A 16,043-nucleotide genomic window follows, 5' to 3' on the forward strand; every position below is an offset into this window, starting at 1 on the left:
AAGTAGAAATATGATGCAGTCATAGTCCATGCTGGTGTGAATGACCTGAGATGTACATCCCTAGACTACATGAAAAGAGACATAGATGAGCTCTCTGATTATGTAGTCCAGGTCAGTATGACACTCACCGTTTGCAGCATCCTACCCTTACCAAGAATAATGCCACAGTACAAACACGGAATGATCAGTCATAGCAAGTGGCACACTTACTGGTGTCATTCCAAGGGGATCCAATGTCTGTCTGCTTGGGATGTCATGCTTGACAAGCCACGCAGCTGTTCTCGGGATGGCTTGCACCTGTTACCCCTGGGCGTCTGGATATTGGATAAGGCCTTTGCCACCTCCATAGAGCCTTTTGTAGGCAAGGCTGAAAACACTTACCCACCACCCTAGAAAACGTAAGTGGAAAGAAACATAAGGGTAATGCTGACCAATGCCAGATGTGTAAACCCCAATATGCATGCTCCCAAGGCCATCCCCAGTATGGAGAACATTGATGTCTGTGCAGTGACAGAAACCTGCTGCAAGCCTACTGACAGCACACCAGCACTACCAGGTTATACCACGTATCATGTGTCATGGCCCCAAAACCTGGAACAAAACATAAAAGGAGGGTGAGTATCCATATTCAGCACAGACACCCATACGTCCAGGTAACTGACAATGCACAAGGCATTGGAGTCCACCCATGTGCAACTAACTGTAGGCAAGATTGCTGTACAGTCTGTAGCATGCTACAGGCCACACTCTCACACACAGGAACCCGACCCAGCTGTCCTGAAGACACTGGACAGTATGAATGTCCCACCAAATACCAAACAAGGTACCACAAGTTACCACATAGGTGGTAAACCATTATGTATGGAAGGAGTAATCAGGGACCTAGGGACACAAGTGGACAGTAACCTGTTATGTGACACTCACATTGCCAATGTGGCTAGGAAGACTGTCTACATATGACACCGTATCAGGAAAGGATTCACATCTACGTCAACAGAGGTCATTGTGCCCCTATACTGTTCTCTTATCACACCAATAATCTAGTACAATGCCTCATATGGGATGTACCTTACCTGACACCTGCAGCAGTTAGAAAGACCTCAAAGGTACCTCACCAAGAGGATAAAGGGTCTTGGCTGTAGACCCCAGCTGAATGCAGTCACATACCTACACAGAGGCATTGCATGCCTGTTGTAGAAGGCCATATCCAACACAGGAGTAATGGACATGCTCCACCCCAGAAAACTCAAAGCTATCGGAGCTGTGAGAGTGAAAGATGTCAACCTCAACAAATAATGAAATAGGATATGCTGGGGGGACAGATACATAATCCATAGGCTCCCCACACCCTGGACCAGAATCCCTCTCCATGTTGGGCAGAGCCCCTCACTGACACTCTTCAACAGGAATCTTGCCAAGTGGATGGATGATTGTAGAGTTACACTGGGGGTCTTCACTGTGTCATGTCCAGACAGAGGCAAAGCAAATCATAAATGGCCATAATATTCACATAGCAAGGGGTGGCAAAAGCCACACACTCTGGCTAGGCTAACAAATGCCCTAGGGTGGATAGCCTAGTATGAACCTATGAAGATACAAATTGTACAGGACACTAAGGATAATCCCAAGGCTTTCACAACTGATGGTAGGAACCGTGTTGGGAATTCACAGATATGCTCTGAATCACACAAATATCACAAACACACACACATTGTCAACATACATCCTGACAGGTGCAGTGCAACCCCCCCCCCCCCCAGAATGCAGAATATCTATCCCAGCAGACTGCTGGCCCCCTGACATTGCAGATGCTGAGGTAACAGCCAGCATCTACAAAGCAAAACACACAGCAGCAATGGTAGGAGATGGTGTCCTGGGCTGAGTGCAACATGGACTCCAAGATGAATGGAATGCCAAATCACACTACTGCTCAATGTCAGCCTTACCACAGAATATGTACCCAAAGAGCAGTGTACAACAACAGTGGTCCTTCTCAACAAAGGTGTTGCCTGAATGGATACTGAAAACTACTACCCCAGAATCCTGAGAAGCTCGGTCTGCACAGCTATGGAAAGGATCAGCATGTACCACAGACATAAAGATATTGGGGACCTACTGACACCGGACCCTACCCAGTGTGGCTTTCTTAAGTGCAGATCCTGCCCCTAAACATGTTTGACTCAATTGAAACAGTCATTAAGGTCATTGAGGGCAATGTGGTCCACACAGCGTAGCTGGACCTTGCAAAGGCTTCTATACAATATCCTACGTCTTCATTATAGATAAGCTCACCAGCTTAAATATAAACCCCTATGTCGGTAGAGGGGTTGCAAACCAGACCAAGGACAGAACAGACCAGACATGGTCAGACATGTCAGACTACAAACCAGATATAACTGGCATCCCACAAGGCTTGGTCCTGGGATCTCCCTCGCCTGGTATATATGTCCCATAGGTACAGGCAAACATGGAAGGACTGTGTCTGAACATGTTTGCAGAGGACTACAAACTGCTCACCATATATGATCCACCAGCTGACACAAGCATCCCACAAAAAGGGCCACATAGAAACAGACAACTGGTGTCATAGCCATGTCAGCAAGCTAATTGCAGAAAAGTGTATAGTCAACCCCCGTGGATATACAGTAAGTGCCCACCAATTACCACATCGGTGTTAACCCATTATGTAAACATGTAATGAGAGACCTGGGGACACAAGGTGATAGATATCCTGCATTGGACAAACGTGCTGTAGTGTTTACAGAAACATACCATATACCCACCTAATCATGAAGGTTGTCAGATCTAGATAAGGGGAGGTCATTGTGGCTCTGCAGTCATCCTCCATCAGCGGTACAATTGACTACAATAGCCCCTGTGGGATGTACCTCAGCAGACACCTCCATCAACCGTAAAGTCCCCAACAGTATCAAAGAGCTTGCACAGATGCCATGTGTTGCCTGTGTTGCTGGTATCAATAAACATGCTGCACCTTGTACAATCTGAATGGCAGTGAGCTATGCACATGAGAGACCTGAACCCCAGCACTGACTTACATAGGACAAGCTGTACTGCATGATCCATAACACAGAAGCCACCCCCACCCATGAGTGAACTCCCAGTACAGGCTACACATAGTCACTTATCAATTTTCCTCAATAGGAATCTTGATGAGTGGATGGGAGATGGTAGCTTTATCCTGGGTATCACTGTCATGTCACAGGTAGACAGAGGCACAGAATACTAACCATGACATATGTCATGGCAAACTCCACTTACAATGTGTGTTGAAGGACAAACACACTCTCCAACTAGCATTACTCATGGACTAGGGCACTAGTGTTTGCAAATGTACACTTATGTTGTGGAATACACTACCAATGTTGGACAAGCCTGGTTTAAGTAGTTCATATCTGAACAGAATGCAACATGGTCAGATGTACACAACTGGCCCCTAACCAGGCTGTTGTGCTCACTATCGAAATGTAAAGCAGTGATAGCACTAAAGCCCAGGATACTGTCCACCACAGTCAAAGTACTACCAGTACACTATACAGTACTACAGTGTTAGGTCAGTGTGAAAGGATGTTGACAACTGTATGCAAAGTATCCCATGCAAACACTGCAGGCACAGTATAATCCTGTGTTCACACACAAAGCAGTTGTACAGTAACTACACAACATGACACACAACCATAAACGGGTGATATTTGTTGAAGTTCACACTCATCCACAAATGTGGTGGGCTGCAGACTTCAACATATGGAATGCTCACACTGGGCATGCTCATACACATTGATAAATGAAACGTATGTCAGACAACATGCCATGGGAAGGCTGAACTGGGCATGCTCACACCCAAATCTCAGTTTAGCAGATGGACACACATATCTGGTATTTGTACGTGTTATTCCAGGAACCAACCACATTACAGCAGTCTGCCCAGTGCACACAGTTAAATGACTACAGAGACATACGTGATATAGTGGATCCCTCCCATATGCAAACATCTTCCACAGATGCACAAGTTGTTCATACAAACAGGGAATGCTATGGCAATAAAGATGTGCACAGTCTATCAGCAACAAATAATGTGCATTTGACAATTAAACATATGGGTGTAGAGGTCAACACTAGGCGGTTTGCCCTAGGGAATGACAGCTTAGCCAGAGTGTGCTTGGCATCTGCCTCCCCACAGGATGCACATTCCCCTTTCTAAACACTGATGATGTCAGCACCCTATAAGTACAGCAAGAGAAAAGAAACCTCCCAGTAATGCGAATAGCGCGCTCTGCTAATGCGTCCGTCACAAGTGTCATAACATAGGGAGGGGTTTGAATCCTGCAAATGCTCAGTGTGTGTGTGTATGAGTGAGTGGGGTTGGAGTGTGTGTAAGTCTGTGGGAGAGAAATGTCCCTTTTGGCAACTGGGAAAACACACTGCAGGATGCACATTCCCCTTTCTAAACACAGATGATGTCAGCACTCTAGTATAGCAGGAGAAGGGAGACCTCCCAGTAATGCGAATAGCGCGCTCTGCTAATGCATCCGTCCCAAGTGTCATAACATAGGTAGGGGTTTGAATCCTGCAAATGGCAAGTGTGTGTGTGTGTGTTTCAGGGGGATTCGTGTGTTTGCAATTGTGTGTGAGGGAAATGTCCCTTTTGGCAACTAGGAGAACAGACTACAAGATGCATATTCCCCTTTCTAAACACCGATGATGTCAGCACTCTATAAGTATAGCAGGAGAAGGGAAACCTCCCAGTAATGCAAATAGTGTGCTCTGCTAATGCGTCCATCTCAAGTGTCATAACATAGTTAGGGGGTTTGAATCCTGCAAATGGCAAGTGTGTGTGTTTGTCTGAGGGGGATTAGTGTGTGTGCAGTTGTGTGTGAGGGAAATGTCCCTTTTGGCAACTAGGTGAACAGACTACAGGATGCACATTTCCCTTTCTAAACACTGATGATGTCAGCACCCTATAAGTACAGCAAGAGAAGAGAAACCTCCCAGTAATGCGAATAGCACACTCTGCTAATGTGTCCATCTCGAGTGTCATAACATAGTCCGATAGGGGTTTGAATCCTGCAAATGGCAAGTGTGTGTTTTTGGCTGGGGGGGGTTAGTGTGTGTGAGGAAAATGTCCCTTTTGGCAACTAGGTGAACAGACTACAGGATGCACATTTCCCTTTCTAAACACTGTTCAGCTGAAGGCCATGGCTCTGGCACAAGTTGTCTGTTTCTATGATGCCCCTTTGGAAGATGCTTGTGTCGGCTGGAGAGTCGATTATGGTGGCCAGTTCGCAGTCATCTGCATATTTGGTCAGCCACAGTCCGTCCGTGTTGGCCTGTACCTCCAATAAATATATACCAAACAAGAGAGGTCCCAGGACTGAGCCTTGTGGGACACAACTCGTAACTGGTTTGGAGTCTGGCATGGCTCCAGCAATTCTAACCGTGTGGGTTCTGCCCTTGAGCCACTGTGCAATCCATCTAGTGACATAGGGGCTTATATTTAAGCTGGTGAGCTTCTCTAGAATGCCCAAGTGCGGTATTGTTGTGAAGGCTTTTGCGAGGTCCAGGTAGGCTGTGTGAACCACCTTCCCCTCGTCAATGGCTTTGGTGACTGTTTCAAAGAAATCAACCAGGTTAAACCTGGTAGTGCTGGTGTGCTCTCAGTAGCCCTGAACCAGGCATCTGTTACTGCACAGATATCGATGCTCTCCATGCCAAGGAGAGTTTCGGGTGCATGCATCTGGAGGTTTAGACTTCTGGCGTTGGGTAGCATTACTCTTAGTTTCTTATCCCTTGTGATACCTATGAAGGTGGGTTTGTCATTTGAGCCTTGCCTAACATAGGCACTATGGGGGTAGCAAGCCTTTGCCAATATCTGAAAGCCCAGGGGTGACAGGTGCAGGCCATCCCTAGCAAAGCAGGTGGTTCAACAGAAGATGAATATGTGAAGGTGTAGTGCCTGTGATTAGTTAGCAGTAGCATATATGACTGCTCACGTGGACACATGCCAGGTAAGTCATATGCACTGTGTCACAGGCAATGTACATGTGAACAGGACAAAGTGACATCCTGTCAAGTGGGACATGGACGTACATATAGTAAGCTATGCAGATGGCACTAGGAGTCCACAGAAGCTCTATAAATATGCATTGCAGGTGTGATCAGTATTCCAGGGTAATTGCAAGCAAACATGCATGCAAACAAATCTACAGTAAACAGGGCTGCATGTAGTCCATTGTACAACAAACAAGCTGTACCACTTCCAGTAGGTAACACTGCAAATATGCAGGCACTATGTACATGTACATGGAAATACACAGGTCAGATGGCTAGGGTCTAGTCTCAGCGCACACAAGTGTACAGACCATGTACTGTCAGGATGTACAATAACTGGATGGAAACCCATGTGCTCATACCTGCAGTAATACACATGTCAAATAACAGACACTGAGCCTTCACTCAGTGGTTCCATACTTAGTAGGATGTATGCTACCTGGCCTGCCACCACAGTATCCCTGACATATATGGGGATTCTCCCTCCTGTGACAGTTAGTTTTGTGTGTTGGGGCTGTCTAGCATGGTATGAGATGTGAGCATGCAGTGCTAGGGTGCTCCTGTGTGTCCTGTACCAGTCGTGTAGTACTGCACACATATCAACATCCTCAAAAATCTGCATTGCAGAGTCCAGTGTGGGCAACATGCCACTTGCAATTTACATGTCCATCGAGTATTACTACATTCATTACCTTATCCCCTGTGCTACCTATGTATGTAGCCTTCTGTTGACATTATTACCACCAGTATGCCAACATGTGCAGATGATACACTATGGTAATTACCATGGGTGTAGACAACAGTACATGACAATCACACACTTACTGCATCAGGCATGCTGTGATATACCCACAATTAATTCAGCACACAGTGCTGTTAACAACATGATACTATTACTACACATCTATGTGGTCACCCTGTGCATCAGCAATATGTTAACCTGTACCTGCACAGTTGTTACAGATTGCAGGAGGTGGCACAGTTTCATCATATGCACAGGGTGTGAACTTGGTATGCCTGAGTCAGCCACCGATACCACCGATTGACATGTATGTGTATGTGTGTTGGTGAGGGACAGCAGTAGAAGGTGGGGCAATGTTGATGCAGTGTATGCGGTAGCCCTAGGTGTTGTCAATTTGCATGTGTGTATGGATGCACACAGTTCCACCTCATGGCTGCCTATACTGGTGTTTGTGGACAGCCACAGACTGTACCTGCCAGGTCATACAGATCAGTGTCTCTGGCCACGGACACGGTACCTGTGCCTTGCAGGGGTGCTACGGACCATATCCAGTACCAACCCGGACTGGGTACTGTCATCAGAAGCAAGTGTTCATTGACTGGACACAGATCCCTGTCGGGCCTGGCCAGAGCCACGTGCACGTGGTCTCCTGGGGCGGTCTGATGACAGCACAGACCCAGCATTGCTGGGGCTGCTGCTGGCACTACGGGGGTGGCCGAGGCCCTGTTGTTATCCACAACGACTGCCAGCTGCTGCTGTTGCTGGCATACGGCCACGTCGACACCTCAACCGCCCACCATCGCCCTGGCTCATGGACATGTAGTTGTGGAACCGGTCTAATATGTCCCCACAACGTCTGTCTATGACATCGGTGAAATCACGGATGGCAGCCGCAATGTCACGCATACTGTCAGTCATGGCTGTGCGACATGCTGTCAGCTCCCTCAGACCCTGTTTGGTTTACCGTTCCATACGTGACTGTGCCTGCATGACAGCCTGAAACATCGCTGAGGTTCTAAGACCTCTGTGGGCACATCTGACAGGGGCAGTACGCCCACGGATGCTCCCACGAGAACCCCTGGACATCTGTCTATGTGGTACCATCTCTGGGCCATGCCCATGGCTGCTGTGTGGGAGGCATGTGCCACAGATACCACATTACCCTGGTCAATGCCCACTGTATGCTGTCCATCACCTAGGGACATTGGTGACAAAGGGTGTATTGGCAGGATAACTGTGTGCATTGATGGGGTCGACAGCTGTGTACTGTCAATCGGCTGACCAATGGCGGACCCTGGCATACCTTCCTGTGCCATTACACAGATGTCATCATTATCAGTATCCACGGCACCTGATTCAGGTTCCCTGCTACATGACACCAGAGCAGCACCAGAACCTGTGGGAGGGAAACAGGAAACACAGTTTACAATGTCTACACATTACCAGTGATGCACACATGCACATAGTTTCACACAATTGTACAGTACTCAGTATGCGTGATATCAACACACAGACACACCTACATGCATACAAAGAGCACTACTATGTGAGCCAAATAGTACTATTACAGGAATTGTTAATACACACTCACCAGCATGGATAGGCTGCATTGCTGTTATACCAGAGCGACCTGCAGATGTGAAGAAACTAATGTCAGTGGGCACAACTGTGCCATTGTTACTGAGTATGATACAGATCAGTAGTACAACAGTCGCCTTTCACAGGTCAGCTGCTAATATTGAGGATATCACAATTGCACATTAAATACTATGGTGACAGCTACAAACCAAGGACACACCTCACACATGCATTAACTACCAGTGTACACCACAGTCAACTATACATATGGCATATTACCTGCACGTTCACTGTCTTGCTGCTGCGTGGCTCCAGCCTCCAGCATAATGCATGTCTGCTGCTGCTATTGTTGCTGGCGGACTGGAGCCACTACACTCATGAGTAGTCCCTCCAGTCTGGTGAGTGGGGGATGTGTAGCCACCCCACCACCTGTGGCGACCTGTTGCCTGTGGATATCCGACGCACGCTGACGGACATGTCTGATTAAATCACTGCAGTGATGTCGTACCTGCTCATATGTCCTATTATGCGTGCCTATGTCATTTACCCGACGGACAAGGTCTTGCCACAGTGCAGCCCTCTCCTGCTGATTCTGGCTGGTGCGGGAAAAGAGTATTGCATAATCCCGCACCAGGCTCTGGTGTATCTCCTCATCCTCAGCTGTGGAGTAAGTGGGATTCCGCGGGTGGGCCATGTACCTGAGAGAGAAAATAACCTGATATCAGCAATATATGTCAGCAGAATTTGGCACACATACTACACATGCTACTCTCCTATTATGATACAACATATCTCACATATATAGCATCTGTCTGTCTATTGGTGGATACACATGTAAATGGCCAGGTATCAGTGCTCAGCCAGCAACTGTGCAACAGTACCTGGCACACTCCATATGACATACTACCAAACCCCAGCAGTCAGAACACTGATTCAGGTCAAGAGCACCTCCTCACTCTGGGGGTTTGTATCTAGGTACTGTATGGCCTACATCAACTACTGTGAGCTGACCACACACTGATTGCCCTGGATATACATATCCCACCTCCACCACCAGCACAAACGACTATAGTGAATAACATTACAGATGCAAACTTTACACTTTGTAACAGTGACATGGTATCCTTTCAGCCCACTGGGCCAGTGGCAGATACAACCCACAATGCTGACCCCTACACAATTGCTTTCTACAGACATCTCCGAGAATGCATGGATCATGCAATCCCATATATGACCAAGACACTCTCCACAAAGAGACAGCATCCTGTCTGGTGGACCCCAGCCATAGACAGATTGTATTACAGAAGATGGAAGCTGCTGCAAGATGGAGCATAATTTCATAAAGGGAGGGCATGTCTGAGCAGCACTAGTAAGGATCTATTTTCCATCATACAAACATCCATGGGCAACTTTGAGAGGGAAATCAAGAGGGACACTACAGATAACCAGAAGGCCTTCTTCAGTTATGTTAGCAACCTGGTCAGGATCCATCCTCTATGCCCATAGTTAGTACACAACAACAAATATTTCACTGACACCACAGATATTGACAACATTGTGGCAGACAGGTTCAGTGCAGGTGTCACCCCGCCCTCTCCCCCAAAATAAGACATAGTTATCCCAGCTGACTGTAACCTCCCTGTCATCACAGATGTCCAGGTGAGAGCCACCCACAGGACAGCAGAATACACAACATGAATGGGACCTGATGGTATCCCCAGTTGCATGCTACATAAACTCTGACAGGAGCTAAACACACACATATAAAAGTGCTATGTAACACTAGCCTGACTACAGGATATGTACCTGTACACTGGCGCACAGCAGCAGTGGTTCCACTCCACGAAGGAGGCACCTCAACATACCAATACAATACAACACAACACAATACATTACATTACAATATGCTATTGCCCCTGGGACTACAGCAGCATACGGTTCTGCTACCCTGACCATTGTGACACGTGGTGTGATGCTACCTGCTGCTGTCACACAGTTACACAGGGTGACTCATATGGCATATTACCTATCTGACTAACATTCAGCAGGGGTATGTGTGACGTACTCATGGGGAGTCTTGCTTCTTAACACTGTGTGGTTTATTGCAGGGTATGTCTTATCTGTGGGTAGGAACTTTTTCCTCCACATGTGCACTCTATTGCAGTGGCACGGACAACACACAGCAGTCATTTAGGTTGTGGATGGTGTGAGGTGTTACTATGGTTGTTGGACATCTGTCATGGGTGTGACTTACATATGTAAATCCGGGAGTGGTAACCTCTATGTGGGTAGTATATGTGTACTCTGTGGTGTTGTCAGTCACTGTGCATTGGTAATGTGTTTGAGTGCATTGTCACAGTGTTGTACATGTCACTGTGTCCTTCTCCATATCTGTAGCTGTCATGTGAGGTCCATACCATGGCATCCATTATGTGGTGTGGAGGGGTACACCGACCTACATGTCCATAGCTGACACATACCATGTGCAGGTATTCCAGGGATAGTGTGAAACTGTGAATATCATTGGGGCCACTATTGTACACATTTATGACCCTGTTCACCCCTGACACATGCAGTGGTGGGCAGCCAATCACATATCTGGTGGTTACTGGTGTAGGTGATTTGGAATGTGGTATGGTACTCCGGTTTTGACACTGGTGTTCACTCCATGCCTTTGTCACCAGGCACCTGTTGCAATACATCTGTACACATGTCCAAACAAATGCTCGGTGCTGACTAGGTCCAACCAGAAGATAAAAACGAACAAAGAAGCAAAAAAATCCTTGGTGGAACACCGCTGTATGTCCAAATATGTTTTTATTAAAAATCTCCAATAAAACAAGCCAAAACTGCTAAAGGATGAGCGCTTTCGGGTATAGACCCTTCTTCAGATAAAAAACAAGAATACCATTGCACAGTTTTAAACACAAAGCCTACCAATGAGCTGTTAATAAAATACCCGCCTATTTTTTAGGGTTGGTTTCATAGGGATGACATCATTCAAGCCCGGCCTCCTATGAGCCATTAGTTCTATAATCCACTTTGATTCTATTAATTCTGTTAGTTGTTTAATGTCACCCCCTCTGCTATTTAGTTTAACATTAACTATTGCCCTAAAAGTAAAGTTGTGAGTGGGATTATGTTCTATGTGTCTAAAAAGGTCATTGTGTATATCTAGATTTCTAATGGCAGAGAGATGTTGTAAAATCCTTACTTTAAACATATTGTTCGTTTTTCCTACATAAAAACAATTGCAGGATCCACAAGTCGCCAAATAAACAATATCTTTAGTTCTACAAGTGGCCCTAGCCTTCAAAAAGAAGGCTCTACCTGTAACTGGATGTATAAAAGTCGAATCCTTGTTGACATATACACAGGCCTTACACATTCCACATGGTGTACTTCCTGCTTGTGTTTTAAACATTGGTTTAACGGTGGAACACTCTTCGCATAAGATATCTTTCAAGTTCTTGTTCTTCCTATATCCAAAACTGGGATTTGTACCTACAATACTCTTTATTTTGTCATCACTAACTAAAATATTCCAGTTTTTCCTAACTATCTCACTTATCTCTTTAACATTACTACTATAAGTGAACATAATCTTATGCTTGAATCCTTGTTAGGGCATGCAGTGTCCTCAGCTTCCAAACGATGTAACCAAGGTTTATAACCCTGTCTCCTCTTATTTTTATTACTATCAATGACCTTATTCACCATGTTGTCCTGATAACCTCTTTCATGGAAAAAACCCTTCAACCTATCCACCTCAGCTTCAAAACAGGGATCTTCTGTTCAAATTCTAGAGATCCTCCCCAATTGTCCTTGCACAACATTGGGAAAGGTGTACCGTGGGTGCATACTATCAAATGACAGCAACGTATTTTTCCAACATTGCTTCCTGTATAGGCTTGTGGAAAAGCCTTCATTAGTCTGCTCTATATAAACATCTAAAAAGTCCAACTTGGTATAAGAAGATTTCTGAGTAAACCTAAAAATTGTGGTGGTAGAGTGTAAATACGTAATAAAATCTACCAACATAGACCCCCCCCCCTCCATAAAATAAAAACATCGTCCACAAACTGTTTGTATAGCCTGATATGTGGCATCCATTCTGTATTATTAAAAATAAACTCTTTTTCCCAAAAATAAAGTACTAGGTTTGCATACGTATTAGCACAGGGTGTGCCCATGGCTACACCCTGTGCTTGCCTGTAAATCTGTTGCAGACCCAAAAATACATTATTTTCCAAAACCATGGTTAACAAGGTATTTACAAGTTCAATTTTTTGATCAATAACATTCCTATCCTTCAACAAATGCATGTGTGTATGGATGCCTTCGCTCAAAGAGCGTTTTCAGGCACCTTTCTTCTTTACTGTAACCGGTAAAGCATGCAGAAAATGTCGCTCTATCGATTGTTCTTTTGGTCGTGCCCCCATACGAGTACTATCCCTGGTGATATCGTCATCTCGATTTGCTACTGTACTTGAAGTTGTACTAAATACAGTGGTGACTGGATCAACGGAACCCTGCATTATAACACTTGTACACTTGGAATCAGTTTCGGTTAGATCCACCACTACGTCCAATTGTTTCGGGGAGGAATTGGGTTACTGAAAACATCTCCATTTGGCTTGAATGCACACTTAGGCCATATGTGGATAGTATTGATAATATTTTGACTGATACTGGAGATTTTTTTAAAGGCGCTAGGTGGTGTGCTAAGGGTCGACTCCAGTGATGTTCAACAATAGACAAATTTATTTTTACTCTGTAGTCTATTTTAGAGTTTTAACAATACAATATTTTCTATTCTATGTTAGGAAGTAATTGATAATCAATGTATTTGGTATTTAATTGATGTTATATTTTTAATAGAATTAGGTATTGTATAGTAGTATTTACATTTATTTATATACATATATTTATGTACACATATTTATATTCATATTTATTCACATGACCATGGCTGTAATTTTCTTACATATGGATTAGTTTAGGTATCTTTTAGCTTTACATCTATTTTAAAGCTTGCAACCACACTTATTACAAGTGCAGAGTAGATTATGTGTAAGTTGCACATAGTTTTCAGTATGGACACAATTGGGAGGAGTTACAGATGTTAAGACATATAAATGGGCTGTGCCCATACTTTTGTATATTATTACATTAATACTTTTGTATATTATTACGTTAATGCACTGTTTGTTGTTTTAATATTTTTAGATAATAGAAACAAAATTAAGTTACTAATACAGAGTGATAGGCACAATTGAAGATGGCATTTTAGATTGTAATAGAGTCAATGGTGCAGTTGTTTAGATTTTGTGATGACTAAGCTACATCAATTTAATGTAATGTCTATTGATTGTTGATTTTTTAATGACTTAATTAGAGTTGGGCAATTATTGTGCTATTTAAGGCACGTCACATCCTTCATAGAAGTATTCTTGATAAAGCCTGATATTTATCAGGCGAAAGCGCTTGATTTATTGGTTTTATTTTTTGGCATCGAATAAAGTTTTCAGGGATTATTTGGCTGTGTCTGCTCTCCGTGGTGTTTTCTTATCAGACTTTGGGACCGAGTTCGTATTAAGATACAGTAAAGGAGGTGTGGTCGTGTTTAGCCGACTTTGCTCAGCATTGCTCGATGTTGCCTGACGCCTGACGTTGTGCTGGTTAGCGAGGTGCGCAGCTACATGCAAACATGTTCTATTTGTGCTAGTTTACATGATGTGCAGCTCCGCACAAAGACATTGTGCTAGTTAATGCAGTGCTCAGCTACGAGCAATTAAATACAAATATGCTCAATACTGGTAAAATATGCTTAGCAGTGCTTTACATTGCTTACAATAAGTTACTCATGCATCAGTATGCATAACCATTTCACCTTTATAGATATATATATAAATAAAATTCATTCACTACTACATATAACATTTCAATGCTTTTTACAAAACTTTAAATAATAGATGTCAGGAAATATTTTTTTTTTACAGATTTCCAACAGAAAATAAAAAGTGTAGTGGTGGGACTCGAACTGGGAATGCCTCCTCTTTGTACAAAGGCTCTAACCACTATGCTATTGCTATTTTGCTTAATTTGCATATATGTTTCTTATTATCCTCTTCAGTGTCTAAACTGTAACTGTAGCTAAGCAATGGGCAAACCCATGCAAACACGGGCATCTATATTGAAAATTAAAAAAAAAAAAATTCTTTTACTTTTTATATATTTGTATGGGGTTTACTATATGAGGGAGTTTAGTGTTAGAATGTACACATGTGAGCAGACTCATTCATGTAACTAGACATTTCCCGAGTTTCAAACTTGCAGGGGTGTGGATTTTTGGACTGATCGGCAGTCTGACATGCTCCCTACACTCGTCCACGTTCCATGTTAGTTTTAGAGTTGAGGCAGCACGCCCTCATTAATATGCATGGCACACTGCTGTCTTACTCTTAGACTGGCTCTTCCGTGTAAGACTAATTTAGTCTTACACGGAAGATTAGTGAATCCTGGGGATTGACTTATCACTCGTCAATATTGACTGTGTCAGAGTTTCCTGTTCCTTTCCTTGCTGTCTAGCTTCAAGTGAATGTTTATACTGATTTCCTGTGGAAGGCATCAAATTATCTTGATATGGCACATGACCAGTTGCTTCCTGTTCCACTGGTTTCCCCTTAATTTGGATATCCGTTGCTCTATCTTGTTGTGCTTTCTGCATTCGATTTTCTACACTGAATCCTTCACTTTGCAGGTTCTCCATAACCTCAGTTTCTGTTTCTTTAACTTCTCCGTTACTGATCTCCTTTTCTACTTTTCCTCTTTCTTATTTTTTGTATTGTAAAGTTTTCCATGTCCAGATTTATTTGCCTGTATTTCTCTTCAAATATCTTTGGTACTGATCTTTTTGTATTGGTTAGTTTTGCTTTCTCCTTTGCATAAATATTACACCATATTAAATCTGTTTTTCTTTCCCATGTCCATATTTCCTCAATGTTTCTTTATCTTCCTGTTTATCCTTACTCTGGGGACTTACTCCCATCATGCTGTGATATATAACCTGTATTAGACCTTCTACAACAAATCCTTCACTTTGCAGGCACTCCATAACATCAACTTCTAGTTTTTTAACTTCTGCTTTACTAATCTTCTTTTCTGCATTTCATCTTTATATTTTTTTTTTATTGTAAAATTTTCCATATCTGGATGCCTTTGCCTGTATTTCTCTTCAAATATCTTTGGGGCTGCCTTCTTTATATTGATTCATTTTGCTTTCTCCTTTGCATAAATATTGCACCATATCATATCTTGCTTTCTTTCCCAAGTCCATATTTCTTTTTTCTATTGTTCAAATATCTCTGGGTTTTGTTGTTTATATTTTTGTACTTCCTCAGATGCTTTGTTTTCCAAACAGATCAAAGTTTCTTGATCTATATACTGCTTTTCACAAATCTGTTTTATTAATGAACACACATTTTTATTTGAAGCTTCTGACAGTTTTTCTTGTGGAAGTATTTTTTTTTCCTTTAATTTCTCTCTTAATCATTTTGTATATCTTGTGTCTGGAAATTCTGGGCATCATTACTTTCTTATCCTCAATAGTCCACTCTCTTGTCTTTGTCTCTTCTTTGGCCTATCAGTTTTTGTG

Source organism: Protopterus annectens, chromosome 4.part0 (genome assembly GCF_019279795.1).
Source record: "Protopterus annectens isolate FY-2018-M chromosome 4.part0, PAN1.0, whole genome shotgun sequence".
Taxonomy (NCBI): domain Eukaryota; kingdom Metazoa; phylum Chordata; order Ceratodontiformes; family Protopteridae; genus Protopterus; species Protopterus annectens.